Source organism: Balaenoptera acutorostrata, chromosome 3, assembly GCF_949987535.1.
Source record: "Balaenoptera acutorostrata chromosome 3, mBalAcu1.1, whole genome shotgun sequence".
NCBI classification, from domain to species: Eukaryota; Metazoa; Chordata; class Mammalia; order Artiodactyla; family Balaenopteridae; genus Balaenoptera; species Balaenoptera acutorostrata.
The window spans coordinates 2,438,189-2,452,894 of record NC_080066.1 but is presented as its reverse complement, the minus strand read 5'-3'; the positions used below and the strand labels follow the sequence as shown (position 1 = coordinate 2,452,894).

General features: G+C 50.5%; 1 protein-coding gene across 5 annotated transcripts in view; it reads right to left on the bottom strand.

Annotated features, from left to right (window-relative positions):
* Positions 1 to 5,278, bottom strand: part of SVIL (supervillin) — a 234,520-nt gene extending 229,242 nt beyond the window's left edge. For 2 of the 5 annotated variants that reach the window (XM_057544478.1, XM_057544481.1), the window contains exon 1: positions 4,979 to 5,278. The gene's annotated coding sequence lies outside the window, so the exon portion shown is untranslated. Of the gene's footprint in view, positions 1 to 4,032; positions 4,170 to 4,978 lie in introns of those variants that run through there. The other 3 variants (XM_057544484.1, XM_057544485.1, XM_057544479.1) reach the window with 2 other exon arrangements.
* Positions 5,279 to 14,706: the final 9,428 nt, after the last annotated feature.

The window sequence follows — 14,706 nt, the reverse complement described above, 5'->3', positions numbered from 1 at the left end:
GGGGTGTGGGCAAAGCACCTCCTGGCTCTAACAGATGCAAAATACCCTCATCTTCTGAAAACAAAAGAGCAATGTCTGGACACACATTGTAACTTTTATACATTTCACGCAACAGAAAAATGTATATGATTAACCTTGATGGACAGGGCAATTAAAAAAAGAAACACATTTAGTTTTAATATGAGACCTGTTCCTTTGTTAGTCAATGAAATAGAAAGGCGACCTAGGTTTTAAGTAGGGAAAAACTATATACACATTGGTCATCCTCAAAAAAACTGTATTCGGGGGAAAAAAATGTTAATTCTGACATTTCCTTTTAAATCTTCTCCCCTGAGAGGCTCTATCTGGACTAACATTGACATAACAGAAACAAACAAGAACTCTTTACGATGGCTACACTTTAACAAAGGCATCTGCGGATTTTTACCTTCCTTGGGGACTGCTCAAAAGCAGAAAACGTAAGCACAGTTGCCCCCGCAGCTGGCAAGTTCTCTCCCATAAGCGCAGAAGTTGTGGAACAGCTGGGGAATGCAAGATGCTTTTGAACACGCTGCTATGTGATCCAAAATAACGCTGCCCGTTCATCTTCCCTACAATGGTAGCAACAGCCCAGCGCAGGTCTGGCGCATGCCCTACAGCTGCTTCTTTCTTCCGCCCTGGAAACTCAACAAGTAGCTACAAATGAAGCCGCGATGCACAAAAGGGGAGAAACCCTGCTGCTAACCCTTTATGTGCCGTCCCCTGCTTACACGCGCAGATCATTTTGCCATGTGGGAGGAAGCGGCATTTCGAACCCGGATGGAAAATCTATGTTTACCTTTCAAGGGCAATCCCTCCCTGAACTCCATGCCATGCCCTTCTTGGTGACAACTTTCACGATCGGGTGGCGTTTAATAACATTATAATGTTTCCAGTGCTTTCGCCCTGGATGATTATTTAAAAGATAAATGCAAAATCAAGAACTAGGAAATAGCAACGTTCAGGGGTCTTTCATCAACAACTTGACATAGTATATTTAAAAACAACTATTTCTCCACTTGTTGCTAAATTGAAAAGCTTCCAAGATTTTTTAACATGTGAAAGAGCTATCCTGGTTGTTCGCTGGTTGTGCAGCTTAACTGGACATAACCAGACCTCTCTATGTCACCTTCCAAATGTTAGTTTGGCAATTTTCAGGTCATACATAGGTCACCATATCTGAGCAAACAGTTCTGAAATGTTATCTCAAACTCTCCTCCCTCCTCTGTCCATTTCGTGGCTCCTCTTTAAACAGACTCCAGACAATCTTCTATTTTCCAAGTAATGGTCCCACTTGCCAAGGTCGGGCCAGCACAATTTTCACAGACGCAGATATTCTCTTTAGTGGTGTCAATGGCTAGTGAACGAACAAAGAGAAGACCTGCTTCCTTTTCTCCAGCTTGTTTGGTTTTGAGCTTGCTTTTTTAAGTCCTGTCATCATGGCTATTAGGATACTGGCTTCAAATTTAAAGGAAAGAGAAACGGCTGGAGGGCTAGCCGCAAAATTACACAGTGGTAACACTAGGAGGAAAGCCCGATGGTTCCGGAGCCCCTTGTAAATTCCTTGGGCAATGAGACAAAGTTTTCCATCACTACCACCCTGCCCCCCAACACACGCACACACAGCACTTGCTGACAAGAAGGAAGAATCGCTAAGTGCATCACCTCGCTGTATGAACCAAGAAGATCAAGTTCAACTATCAACTATTTTGCCTCTCTAGACGAGGGAAGGCAAGAAAGAAAGAGTCTGTTCTTAAACATCATCATTATTAGTTAACACTTGTCGGGCAGCTACTACCTCCTAGGCTCTGCACTACTAAGGACCTTATATGAATGACCAAATTTAAGCCTTGCAGCTTGAAACCAGGTGCTGCTGTGATTATTCCTGCCCTAAAAGAGGAAAGTGAAGCTCAGAGAAGCTGAGCAGCTTGCCCAACGCTACAGACCTATAAACGGTGGAGGCAGCATTCGAAGCCTGCCCTTAATCATCATGCCTCACTGTCTCCACAACTGGCCCTGCCCTAGGACATTCTGAGTCAGAACTGTCATTCCAGGGTTTCAAACAACATCTTTCTTTAAGGCGAAACACTTTCAGTACGTTCAAGACAACACCACCGCCCCATATTATAAACTTGAGCTCAATAATGTCTAAAGATGTGGAGATGATCTCAGATGTCTAAAAGGAATTTTAGAGTCATAACCCATCAGGCAGTTAATGAAGGTTGGCTGCATTTCCAATGCATTTTAAACACACATTCAGCGCGGTGGCAAAGTCACAGAACTTAGACAGGGTAGGCAATGCTGTTCTTTCCTGCAGGGAAGGCCCACAGAGCTCCGAGCTACATAGAGCTCCTGACCCCAGGCCCACCTGCCTAATGAGACACCACACAAAGCAAAGGACAGCTGTTTCTGACTCTCTTTGGATCTGTCAGAGAATTCTAAGCGGTTTTACTTGTCTTCACGTACCTTAAGCTTTAAACTAAGAGTTGGGGGACTTCCCTGGTGGCCTAGTGGCTAGGATGCTGGGCTTTCACTGCCGTGGCCCAGGTTCAATCCCTGGTTGGGGAACTGAGATGCCACAAGCTGTGCAGCACGGCCAAAATAAATAACTAAAAAGAAATAAACTAAGAGTTGGTTTCGTTGAGGCCTTGAGCCACAGAAAAGTCAGCCACAGGTCAAGGTCAATCTAACCCTAATAACGAACACGATCAAACCGAACCTGGGGTTACAGCCTGTACCCGGACTCTTCAATCAGCAACCCATAACAACTTTTCGGGAATGTCCTTTGGCACAGAACCGGGATGAGCAAATATCACCCTTTGGAGCAGGACAGACTCTTGGTCCCAGAAACCTCTGTAAGCCTGTTTCCCCATCTGTGAAATAGAAATCACCGCTCTGGAGGGGGCTGGGAGGGTTCAAAGCGAATGGTGAAGAGCTTTCCCAAGTGGATACAAGATTCTCTCATACAGAAGGCCTTTCCCTACTTCAGAAGGGAGTGAAGGCAGATAAGATAAGAAAACGTGAATTCTATCCACTGATTACCGCGGGATAAGGTTTCACACCAGACCGGAGCGCCCCAAGTTTCTCTTGGGCAGAACCCCCCTCTGGGTCCAGCTCCCGGGAAACGTCTGTCGCGCAGGGGAGACGGTGCCCCCGCCATTCCAATGACAGACTCGTGCCTAAGTCTGGGGTTTGCATAACCTCGGGGGAGGGGGCGGGGGGAGGACAAGGAGCGCTCCTTTCTCGCCCCTGTTCTCTCCCCTGCTGCGGAACTTCCAATGGCAACAAACTGTCAAGGCTGCACCGGAGCTGTACTGCCGAGGCCAGAAGCGCTTAAGCCCGCACCTGACCCAGACTGCGGCCTGGACTGGAGCCGCCGAGCCGCTAACTCACAGGAATGCAACCACCGCCTCCTGGAGCTCCCCTCTGGGCGCCCCGGGCCGCCGCTGTCACCCCGGGACTAAGCCCCGCCCTTCCGGGAGCCCGCGGGGAGGGGCGTGGCCCGGCGGGCCGGCCGGGCGCGCGGCGCGGGGACCGTGCGCCCGCGGGGGCCCTGCGGCGGCGCGACCCTGGGGCCCGGGCGGTGGGGAGGGCAGGCCGGCAGTGTCGCAGTTCTACGCACACGCGTGTCCCTCCCCGGGCCGCCCCTCCTGCCCGCCTAACCGGCCGCCCCGCTAACTTCCCGAAACTCCGTGGAGGGAAATCCTGAGACAGCCAGTACCTCCGGACGGCGCGCGCCGGGGACGGAAGTGGGTGGGAGCGGCGGCCGCGCCGCGCCTTTGTTGCTGCGCCGGGACCCCGCGGGCCCCCGGGAGCGCCCCATCGCGGCGGCCCGGGGATCGGTCGCCCCTCCCCGCTCGCCGCCCCCGGCAGGACCGCCCGGAGCCCGAGCCTAGCTGACCCCTCCTCCGGCCTCCGGAGGAGGGCGCGCCGCGGCGCGTCCTAGTGTCTGCCGGCCGGAGCCCGGCGCGGCTGTGCCCGCCCTCGGCCACCGCGCGAAGCGACGCTCCTCACCTTCTTTCCGAGCTTTCCCCAGACCTCCGGGGGCACGATCGCCGCTCCCCGCCCGACAGCAGCTGGGCAGCCCCGACCCTCGGCAGCGCCACGGCCACTCCCTGACTCCTTTCCCAGAGCGAGGACCGGGTCCCCCTCCCGGGATGATTCACTGCTCCTCACCTGGAGCCTCGCTCGAGTCCCCTCCCCTCCGCCGGTCCGCTCGACGATCGGGAGCGGGCGCCCTCTGCCGGGCCACCCGACCGGAGCTCCCCGGGCCGAAGTGGGTCGGGAACATGGAGCCCGGCCGAGCGCGGGGACCCAGCGGCCACCCCTCGTGAGCAGGGGCCTTTGCGCCGGGACCGTCCCGGGCCGCCACGCCCGGGCTGGTCCCGACCTCGGGCCAAGACGACCAGAGCTGTCCCTGAGCCCCGGGGCCACTGCGCGCCCGGAGTCACCCCACTCGCGGGCCGGCCGGTCCAGCCCTGCCCCCGGGAGGCGTCCGCAGCAACCCGCCATCAATCGCGTGCGCACGGCCAGTTTAAAAGCCCCGGAAAGTCAGTTTCACTGTGCGAAAACAAAGTTTGGGTCCTCGTTCCCAGTAGCCCTCTACCGCCCCAATTAAAGGGACGGAGGGGAGGGCAGAGGCCTGTCACACCCCCCGGGTCCTAGGACTTGGAAGACGCTTGGGGCGAGCTTCAGGGACAGTCGCAGCCCGGGTGGAGCCCCAGGTCGGCCGGCGCGTGGCCCCCCGGCTGGGGGGTGTGGCTGGCCCATGACTCGCTCTTTCGCCCGGGTAAACACACTTCCAGCAGGTGAGCCCGCCTGCCGCCCGCCTCCGCCCTGCGCCAGGTCCTGGGTGCAAGTGTGGAGGGGGACCGGGGGGAGCCGAGAGGACACCCACGCGCGAAGGGCCGCGTCCCCCGCCGAGCGCGTCCACGCGCGCACCCCGCCTCCCCGCACTCACCTGGCCCGCGGGCTCGCCCACCTGCCGGCCGGCAGCCGGCGCACAGCTCCCCGCGGCGACGACGGTGGCGGGGGGCGCACGCTGGTCCCCGCGCGAGCTGGCTCTCGGCGAGGGACCCGGGAGAGTCTGTCCGGCGCCCCGGCGCCGCAGCTGCCCGAGCAGACAAGTTGCGAGGCGGCTCAGGGCCGAGCGGGCGCCTCCGTCCCCGAGTGCGGGCGCGCGAGTCCCGGCGCGGCGGGCGGGCGCCGGGTAGTAGTTGTAGGGCCCCCGGGTGTCGGCCGCCGGGCGTTCTGAGTGGCTCGGACCGCGAGCCAGGCTGGCGGGGCCGGCGGGACCCACCCCCTCGGCACGCGCACGCGCCGGCCCGGGGACGCGCACGCGCGCGCGCGCGCCCGGCGGCTCCGGGGTCCCGGCGTTCGCCGCGCTGCCCGCGCTCCAGTCCCGCGTGTGGCCCGAGGGGCGCCACTGACCTTAGAGACCCCGAGCGGGCGCCCTGAGTGCCCAGCAGATGCAGGGATAAAACCCTCCGGCGTGTGCGAAGGTTGTAGCCACAGGCGCTCCGGGCCAGTTGTCAAGGAGACCGTCCTGGCCCCGCGGCTCACAACTGTGAAAAAGTCACGTCACCCTCCGACCTGGCCGTCTTGACGGGGGACCAACCCCTCTCTCCGTGGTTCTCACACTTCACACTTCCGCGGGTCAGAATCGCCCGCCCAGCTGAGATTAGTCACGACCCAGAGTGCTAGACCCTCCCCCCTTTCTCATTCTTTACATCTGCCAGGTGAGGCTCAGGCAGCTGTGCAGACTAAACAGTGGAGGTGCGTGAAGTACTCGGTGATCCGCAAAGCAGTAGCTGAACGTAAACTTGCGAGATCCACTCGTGCTACTTGTCTGTTTCACTAGCAGGTGTTCCCACTTAATCTCCCTCCAATCCCTGCTTCTTCTCCTCTGAGCGTTAAGACCCTTGCTTTCCTGTTGAGGCACCAAGCTTAGGCATGGCAGCCCCCATGGGAGGAGTGAAAGGTGAGCGTGTCAGCTTCCTAGGGCTGCCATCACAAACTACCAGTCGCTGCGGCCTAGACCACAGAAGCTTCTTTTCTCACGGATCTGGAGGCTGGAAGTCCAAGATGGAGGCGTCCGTCAGGAGGATTGGTTTCTTCCGAGGCCTCTCTCTCCTTGGCTTGCGGCTGGCTGCCTTCTCTGTCTTGGCCTGCTCTCTCCTCTCTATGTGTCTGCCTGTGTCTAATGTTCTCTTTTAAAGACACCAGTCATCCTGGATGACAGCCCACCCATAAGACCTCATTTTAACTAAGTTACCTCTTTATAGACTCTCTCTCCAAATACAGGCACATTCTGAGGGACTAGGGGTTAGCGCTTCAACAGATGAATTGGTGGGGGGAGTCGGGGGGGACAGGGCCGGGGGACACAACTCAGCCCATAACAAACAGGGAGCGTCACTGCCCCGAAGGTCCTGGAACAGAATTTGAGCGTCAGCCTTCCCTCCTCCCTGCTCATCCCAGTACCCTCCCCGTAGGCTGGCCTGTGTGTGGACTCACGCACACCGAAAGGCTGAGATTCAAAGCTGGAAGGACTTAAAATCCAGTAACGATTCGGCCCTCTTAGCTCAGGGTCCTCGGAAATACGATCAGGACAACATTCCAGTGTGTGAAATGGATATTGGAGAATGTATCAGCAATTTGGAACCCTGACCCAGCAGATATTTCAGAACCAGCCCATTACAGTTTGTTAATGCCTAAGTACAGAGTCACCCTTACCTTCGTCCTGCCTTTGTTGGAGCTATGCCATCTCCAGAAGCCTCCTGAACGAGGGATTGTGTTGAATAAACACAGTGAAGACGCTTCCCTCCTCCTAGCTCCCTGGGAGAACTCTGGCGGCATCCAAGCTAGGAAAGGCAGGAGGAAGCAAAGACAAGGGCGATTTGCGCGGATCCCAGGCTCACCAGACCCAGCTGATCTTCAGCAAATCAGTAATAACCCTGAATTTGGGGCCTTCCCAGAGCCTCATTCCCAATCCTCTGCTGGTCCCAGCTTTGCTTTGTGGCTTCATCTAACACCAGGCTAGACCGCTCCCCAATCTCCAAATCCAAGTGGCTGTTGGATCGGCTTGGGCACTCCAAACTCGGTGTGTCCATCATTGAACTCTTTCCCCAAACTTTGTCTCCCCGCCTGCACCCTCCATCTGAGTGGATGGCACAGACGCACATCCGAGACAGGACCTGCTTCAAGCCACCCGCTGCTGTGTCCTTGATGCCTCACAAAGGCCTCCCCGCTTACCCGTTCCCACCACCGTTGCCCCAGCCAAGGCCCTTTGTACGGTTTCCCCTCTGGTTCTCGACACCGGCCCCGTAAATAGACCCACTGCCCCAGCCTGCTTCTTGGCCAGCATTATCCACGCTGCTCCTTTAGGGAATCTTTCAAAGCCAGAAACCTTGTTATCCTGTGCCCTTCTTAAAACCTCTCAGTGGATTTCCTTTATGTTTCAGGAGAAAATTCAAGCGCCTTTGCTCCCCTCCCTCTGGAGGCTCATCTCTGACCGTTTCCCACCTGTGTCCTTCGCTGGCGCAATAGAGACCACTCACAATGCCTGCAGACTCGAGAGGGCCCCTGCCCTCAGAGCACAAATCCCTAGGACTCCCTTGGTCTAAGGAGACGGTGTCACTCCTCTTCCAGCGTCCTCCAGAGAGTCACCAGGTCTAGGAAGCCCACCCACTCCTTCCTGAATTAGGGGGTCCCCGTGCCGCTCCCACAGCACCCCAGGTGCATCTTGGTCGTAGCATTTAGAACATTGGCCATGATTCCTGGGTCACCCTTCTGCGTCCTCTGTTAAACCAAGAGGTCCTGGACAACAAGATCCTTATCCATTTTTGTAAGCCGAAGTCTAGGCTGCACTGAATGCTCAAAAAAAAAAAAAAAGTTTGCTTTAAGGAATGAATTAATTCTTAGAAATTCAGAGGATTTAGTCAAATGTGGCATCTGTTAGCAAGTCCCTTATTTGGAGCAAGCTTCACTTTTTCTGACAATACTTGTGAACACTCTCCCTTAAGTCACTTCCTGTTTGAATTATAGGTTCATCCTTTAGAATCTCTAATTAACTTCTATGCTTCCTAAATACCCAGGGTGCCTCGGGGGTTTTCAAGCTGCTGGTCACGAAATCAGTTTTATGGGTAGAGATGAGCATTTTTTTTAAATGAAACAGAATTAGAATTAAACACATGCATCCTGCCTAGTAAGAGTTAGTATTGTTTTCATAAAAACTTTTGTTAACTATAATTCTGAATGTTGTGTGTGTGTGTGTATGTGTACAAGGTTGCTGTGTCGTCCAATTTATCCCTTCCTGTGGGTCATGGTTAAAAGCTGGGGCAACGCTATCTTACAGAGGGCTGGAGTTGTGCTCTCACCAGATGACATATTTTTAGAGACTCTGGAAAGGGGGGTCATTAAGCAGAGAACACTTTCTGGAAAGAAATTCTGAGCCAGACTGTTAATCAAGGAATTGGCCAAGTGGAGAGTAAAACACAGGGCTCCCTCTGGCACAAAGTAGGTGCCCCATAAGCGCTTTGATTGCCTGGTCTATGCATGGAGATGTGTGCGGGAAGTTCTCTTGGCTGGAATCTGTCAAGGAGTAATAAGAAATGAGATCAGTGACACGGAGCAGAGGAAGGAGGCCTGGGTTGTGGCCAGACCTCGCCCTGAAGTTTCCAAACATGAGCAGGAGGTGCAGTGACATGGGATTTCCTAACCCGGTTTCCATCACGAATGTTCCAAGATCAAATGTTATGAAGCAAACCTTTGCTGAAATAAAAATACCACTTTCCCTGGGTTAGAGTGGGAGATGTAAGTTCTCAAAGCAATGAATTCAGATGAGAAGCTGTATTTTCTCATCTCTGATCGTCGACTCGTCTGGGAAGCCTGTGGAGAGAAGGGCCTAAATGAGATAGGATTATGAAACGAGGAGAAGTTAACAGGTGGCCCTTATAAAACTATAGCCTTGAGAGATCTGCCAAGTATTTCCATCCATATTAGACGCCTTTAACTGAGGAACCTAGACCCAGCCCACAACTATTCAGAAGGCAAGGTCCTCACTCCCTAAAGTTTAGAATCTGCAAAAGAATGTTGCCATGTAAATAAAGAACACATATTATTGCTACTATGTTTTTTCATTGCTTAAGTCGTTCTGATTTGGGCAGATGAGAAGAATAAAAACTTGGACCAGGGGGATAGAGAGAAGATTTTGGGAGGGTTGTTAACTTTAAAAAAATTTTTTAGACTTTTTTTTTTATTGCGGTAGCACTGGTTTATAACATTATATAAGGTTCATGAACCCAACATTCTATTTCAATTTCAATATACCTTACAGCATGCTCACCACCAAAAATTTAGTTTCCATCCATCACCGTACAGCTGATCCCCTTTACCTATTTTACTCTTCCTCTTACCCCTTCCCCTCTGTTCTCTGTATCTACATGTTTGTTTGGTTTGTCCACTTATTTTGTTTGTTTTTTTTTATATTCCACATATGAGTGAAATCATACAGTATTTAGACAAGATTTTTAAAAAGAGAAACAAATAGGGTGGACCAGAGATAGCCAAAATTATAATGAAAAAGAAATTCTAGAAGACAATTTCTCTGTTCTCTTGCTTCTAAGTAGAAATGCACTTGGCCATGAATATTATAGAATTATATTTTAAATTTGAAAGATGGACAAAATCTGAAAGAAATCAGACTGTCACAAGCATGAGTTTTAATAAAACTTTAAAATGGGTTCCAGATTCTTCTTTCAGCTTTTGAAAACACACACACACAACAGGATGGGTTGGCCAAAAAAATGTGGTTTCAAAAAATTCCTGGGGACTGAAATATTCTTTGATATTATTTATAACACTAGCCATGTCTCAACCATCTAAACTACCTAGATGGGTGTTAGTTGAATTTTCCCCCCTAAACACAGAGAAGATTCTTTGACCATATTTCACCGTCCACTTCCAATTTTGTGTAATTTTACAAGTAATAAGCCCTTCTTTAATATCTTGAAAATTAGCAGTAGTTTGGGTACCAACAGGAGTATATAAATGAAGGTACTGATAAAAATTGAAAATATAGGTGGGGCAGAACTAGCTTAGCAGAAGTTTCTCATCTCCTTCAAAGGACCTGCTGAAAGAGGCTATGTAGTTACTTCCTTTATGCTGCTGTCTCTTTTGGAACTGCCAACTTTTTTTGGCTATTAAAATTGGTAGTAAACCTTCATTCTTTGTGTAGCTGATTTCTGCCCACTCACTACTTCACCTGTCACTTCCTCCTTTCGGCCTCCTGTTGGCTGTGGTCCATTTTCTAGTTTATTTACCTGCTTCTCCATCCTCTGAGGATTGCAGAGCTAGCCTGCTTGGGTTCAAAGCTGTGTTACTTTGGGCCAGTTATTTAACCTCTCTGTTCCTCAGTTTCCTTATTGATAAACTGGGGGTAATAAAAGTACCCTGTCCTGAGGACTTTTATAAAGAATTTAGACCATGCAACTGACAAAGGGTTAATATCCAAAATATATAAACAGCTCATACAAGTCAATATCAATAAAACAAATAACCCAATCAAAAAATGGGTAGAAGACCTAAATAGACATCTCCACAAAGAAATCATACAGATGGCCAACAGGCACACTCAAAGATGCTCAGCATTGCTAATTATTAGAAAAATGCAAGTCAAAACCACAAGTTAGGGCTTCCCTGGTGGTGCAGTGGTTAAGAATCTGCCTGCCAACGCAGGGGACACGGGTTCGAGCCCTGGTCCGGGAAGATCCCATGTGCCGTGGAGCAACTAAGCCCGTGCGCCACAGCCCGTGAGCCACAACTACTGAGCCTGTGAGCCACAACTACTGAAGCCTGCCCGCCTAGAGCCCGTGCTTCACAACAAGAGAAGCCACTGCAATGAGAAGCCTGCGCACCGCAACAAAGAGTAGCCCCCACTCGCTGCAACTAGAGAAAGTCTGCACACAGCAATGAAGACCCAACACAGCCAAAAATAAATAAAATAAAATAAAATAATTTTTAAAAAAGCTTTAAAAAACCCCCACAAGTTATCACATCACACTGGTCAGAATGGTCATCATCAATATGTCTACAAATAACAAATGCTCGAGGGGGTGTGGAGAAAAAGAGAACCCTCCTACACTATTGGTGGGAATGTAAATTGATGCAGCCACTTGGAGAACAGTATGGAGGTTCCTTAAGAAACTAAACATAGAGCCACCATATGATCCTGCAATCCCATTCCTGGATATATATCCAGAAAAGACAAAAACTGTAATTTGAAAAGATACATGCACCCAATGTTCATAGCTGCACTATTTACAGTAGCCAAGACATGCAAGCAACATAAGTGTCCATTAACAGATGAATGGATAAAGAAGATGTGTATATATATGTATACACACACACAATGGAATACTACTCAGCCATAAAAAGGAATGAAATAATGCCATTGGCAGCAACATGGATGGACCTAGAGATTATCATACTAAGTGAAGTAAGTCAGACAGAGAAAGACAAATATTATATGAAATCACTTATATGTAGAATCTAAAAAATAATAGAAATGAATCTATATACAAAACATAAACAGACTCACAAACATAGAAAACAAACTTACGGTTACCAAAGGGAAAAGAGGGGGGATAAATTAGGAGTGTGGGATTAACAGACACAAACTACTGTACATAAAGTAGATAAGCAACAAGGATTCACTATATAGCATAGGGAACTATATTCAATAGCTTTGAATAACCTATAATGGAAAATAATCTGAATTACTTTGCTGTACACCTGAAACTAATACAATATTGTAAATCAACTATATCTCAACTTAAAGAAATGCACATACTATGTGACCCGGAAATTCCAATGAGAAAAATAAAATTTAGGATAATCCCTCGAACATGGTAAGTGGTTAGTAAACAGTGACTGTTGTTCTTAGTTATTGTACATGAAAACTTCACCCGTCATTCTCTCAGTTAATCGCTTATTTGCACGAGAACCACTTTGGACTTTGTCAATGTTGTCAGCAGTCTGGATACTAGGATGGCCCCTCCACGCATCATCACAAGCATTTCACTTGTTTGTTGCAACAAATTTTTCAGCTCCTCGGGCCCTGTGCTGGACCCTCGGTAGAAAGCTATAGGCCGGCATCTTTATATTTGAGATAACAAAGGAAACAGTTATTATTTGTAGTCACCGACAGGTGAGGTCTGAAGATGTCCAAGTTATATTTATATGTTGCCTTTCCCAATAGACTGTAAACCCCTTGAGGACTGACCCCCCCCTGTCCTGACTGGAAGGAAATTCGCTTTGCCCTGGGTTTCCTTTCTCAGTAATGCCAGGATCCCCAGGGTTGTTTAGATAATACTCTGCCCCCTGTCATCAGCTGAGCCCCTCAGGGAGCCCCTCAAAGCTGATCTCCACAACCTCCGACTTCTAGACACACCAGGGGCTGGGCTCAGGAATGGTGCCTTTGTGCTAGGACCCAAGCAGAGACACGAGAACAGAGCTGCCAGGGGGGACCCGCAAGGGGCTAAAGTCATGACAGAGGCATAGAAATTAGCCAGTGAAGAAAGAAAGAAAGAAAACCCCAGGGAGACAGTCTATTCGCATTTCAAGGGTATTACACACGAATTATTAGTTTCATTTTTCTGCCAGCACAAAACCACCTAAGTGACCTTGAAAATACCATCCCTACCTCCTGCCTCATGGGTCTAGCGCTAGGTCCCGCCTCCACCAGCTGGACGAGAGCTAGTCTGACCCCTTCACAGCGAGCCCTGGGCTGGGCCACTCCCCACACTCCGATAGTGGTGGACCTACTACCACGCAACGCCCATCTGTGCTCTTTTGAAAGTTTCTTGAACTCCTTACAATCTCACTCTCACCCAGAGCCCATACGCCTTAATTTAAGCCCTTTGCCTCCAGTTCTATTCCTGGCGAGACAGCAAACAGCCTCCTATCGATCGTGGCAGAGATAATATTCCTTGAGGGAGCTGGAATCTTCGTGCTTTTGTTCTATCACCTAGCTACTGCAGAGAGGAGAATTTTTTTTCCTCATTCCACCCCTGTTTATTAAAAACAGCCCTTTTATCCTCCTTATCAAATTCTTGCCGAACTCTAAACCAGGGTTCTATTTCACGTGACAGGATAAAAAATAAGTAATTGTCCCCTTCGCCTTGAACTGGAACAACACAGGAAATGAAAGACTAGCCACGCGGTCAGAGGCCTACAGAGCCTTTTCCTGGTACGGGTGTGAATCTAAGACATGCCTCTGACTCTAACCTGATCTGCCTTGGAGAAGATGATGTAAGAAGAGGCTTCAAGGAACCCAACTCCAGAGAATTAAAGCCAATAGGCTTGCTCAGCCAGGACAGAAAGGGCACTGGAACCATCCAGAGGTATCACCCGACCTGATAGAAATCACAGGGTCTCGCGTACCATGCTCGGACACGGTCTGTGTACAAGAGCTGGGCTGGCACAGCCAGAAGGCTTGCAGTCAAGGGACAGGACTGTCTCATGACCCGGCCCTGGAAATCGCAGCTAAACCCCAGAGGCACGTTCCTCAAGAGGGCTCAGAGAGAACCAGCAGGAAATCTGTGCTGAAGATCAAAATCTGGGGTTAATCACCGGTCTTAAGAATAGTGCTTTCTTCCAGACAGTGTAATAGATCTTTCCTAAGAGATTAAGACAGCAGCTACAGAGCCAGCCAGGAACCTGCCCATGTTGCCAGGGCCCGCGGCCGGGTGTTTGGGGCGTGGTGGCCAGGCTGGGTGGTGGACCTCAGGCCTCGTGCCCACCTTCTGATTGCTGCCGCTACTGGGTTCTCACCCCATCCCCCCGCCGTGATGCGAGTTATCCTGACTCTGCCCTTCTCCCACTCCTCACTGCCCCTCTTTCCCTCAGTTAACAGGTGAATGGTATTGGTCAGGCTGCTTTCAGCTAAAAGTAATAGACAATCCTCTCCCTGTTAGCTTAAAGAGCGAGGCTCTATTAGGGGGTCATGCAGAGGGTTTTAGGATTTGCTCGGTCTGGTGACTTTAAAGTCTGTTTCCCCGCAGGCTCTTTTTGCACGCTTCATCCTCAGGCTGGGGGCAAGAAGATGCTGCAGCTGTTTGCAGACCTCATGTCTATGCTTGACAATGCCCGCAAAAAGAAAGGAAAAGTCACTCCTGGAAGCTCTTGAAGAAGACTGAGAAATGAATTTCCCCTAAGCCTCCAGAAACTTAAAGTCTCTGTTTGCAGGCCATTGGCTCCAATTACATGTGCTCCTTCCTAAATCAGTCACCAGCAAGAGAGGCGGAGCCCCCCTTGAGCAATCGGGCCACCCCTGGAGTTGAGGGTATCAATCCTGTTCCCCTTGAGGCCCTGTGACTATGGGGGGAAGGGGAGAGGCCTGAACAACACCAGGGTTCTGTTACCAAAAAAAACGGGATGGGAAGACTGCTGACTAGGTGGTTATGGTGTCCTCTGCCACAGGATATGTATTTATTACCATTTTTAATAATAATAAATCAAAGCTATGGTAATCATTATGCTTTCCCCCAATATTCTGTCCCTCCTCCTTCTGGGAACACGGTAGCATTGAACTTCTTGACCCCCTTGTGAAGCTATGTCACCAGATCTGGCCAGTGAGCTGTGAACTGAAGTGAGGCATGTGTCTTCTGGGCCAGAACATTTAATTGCCTG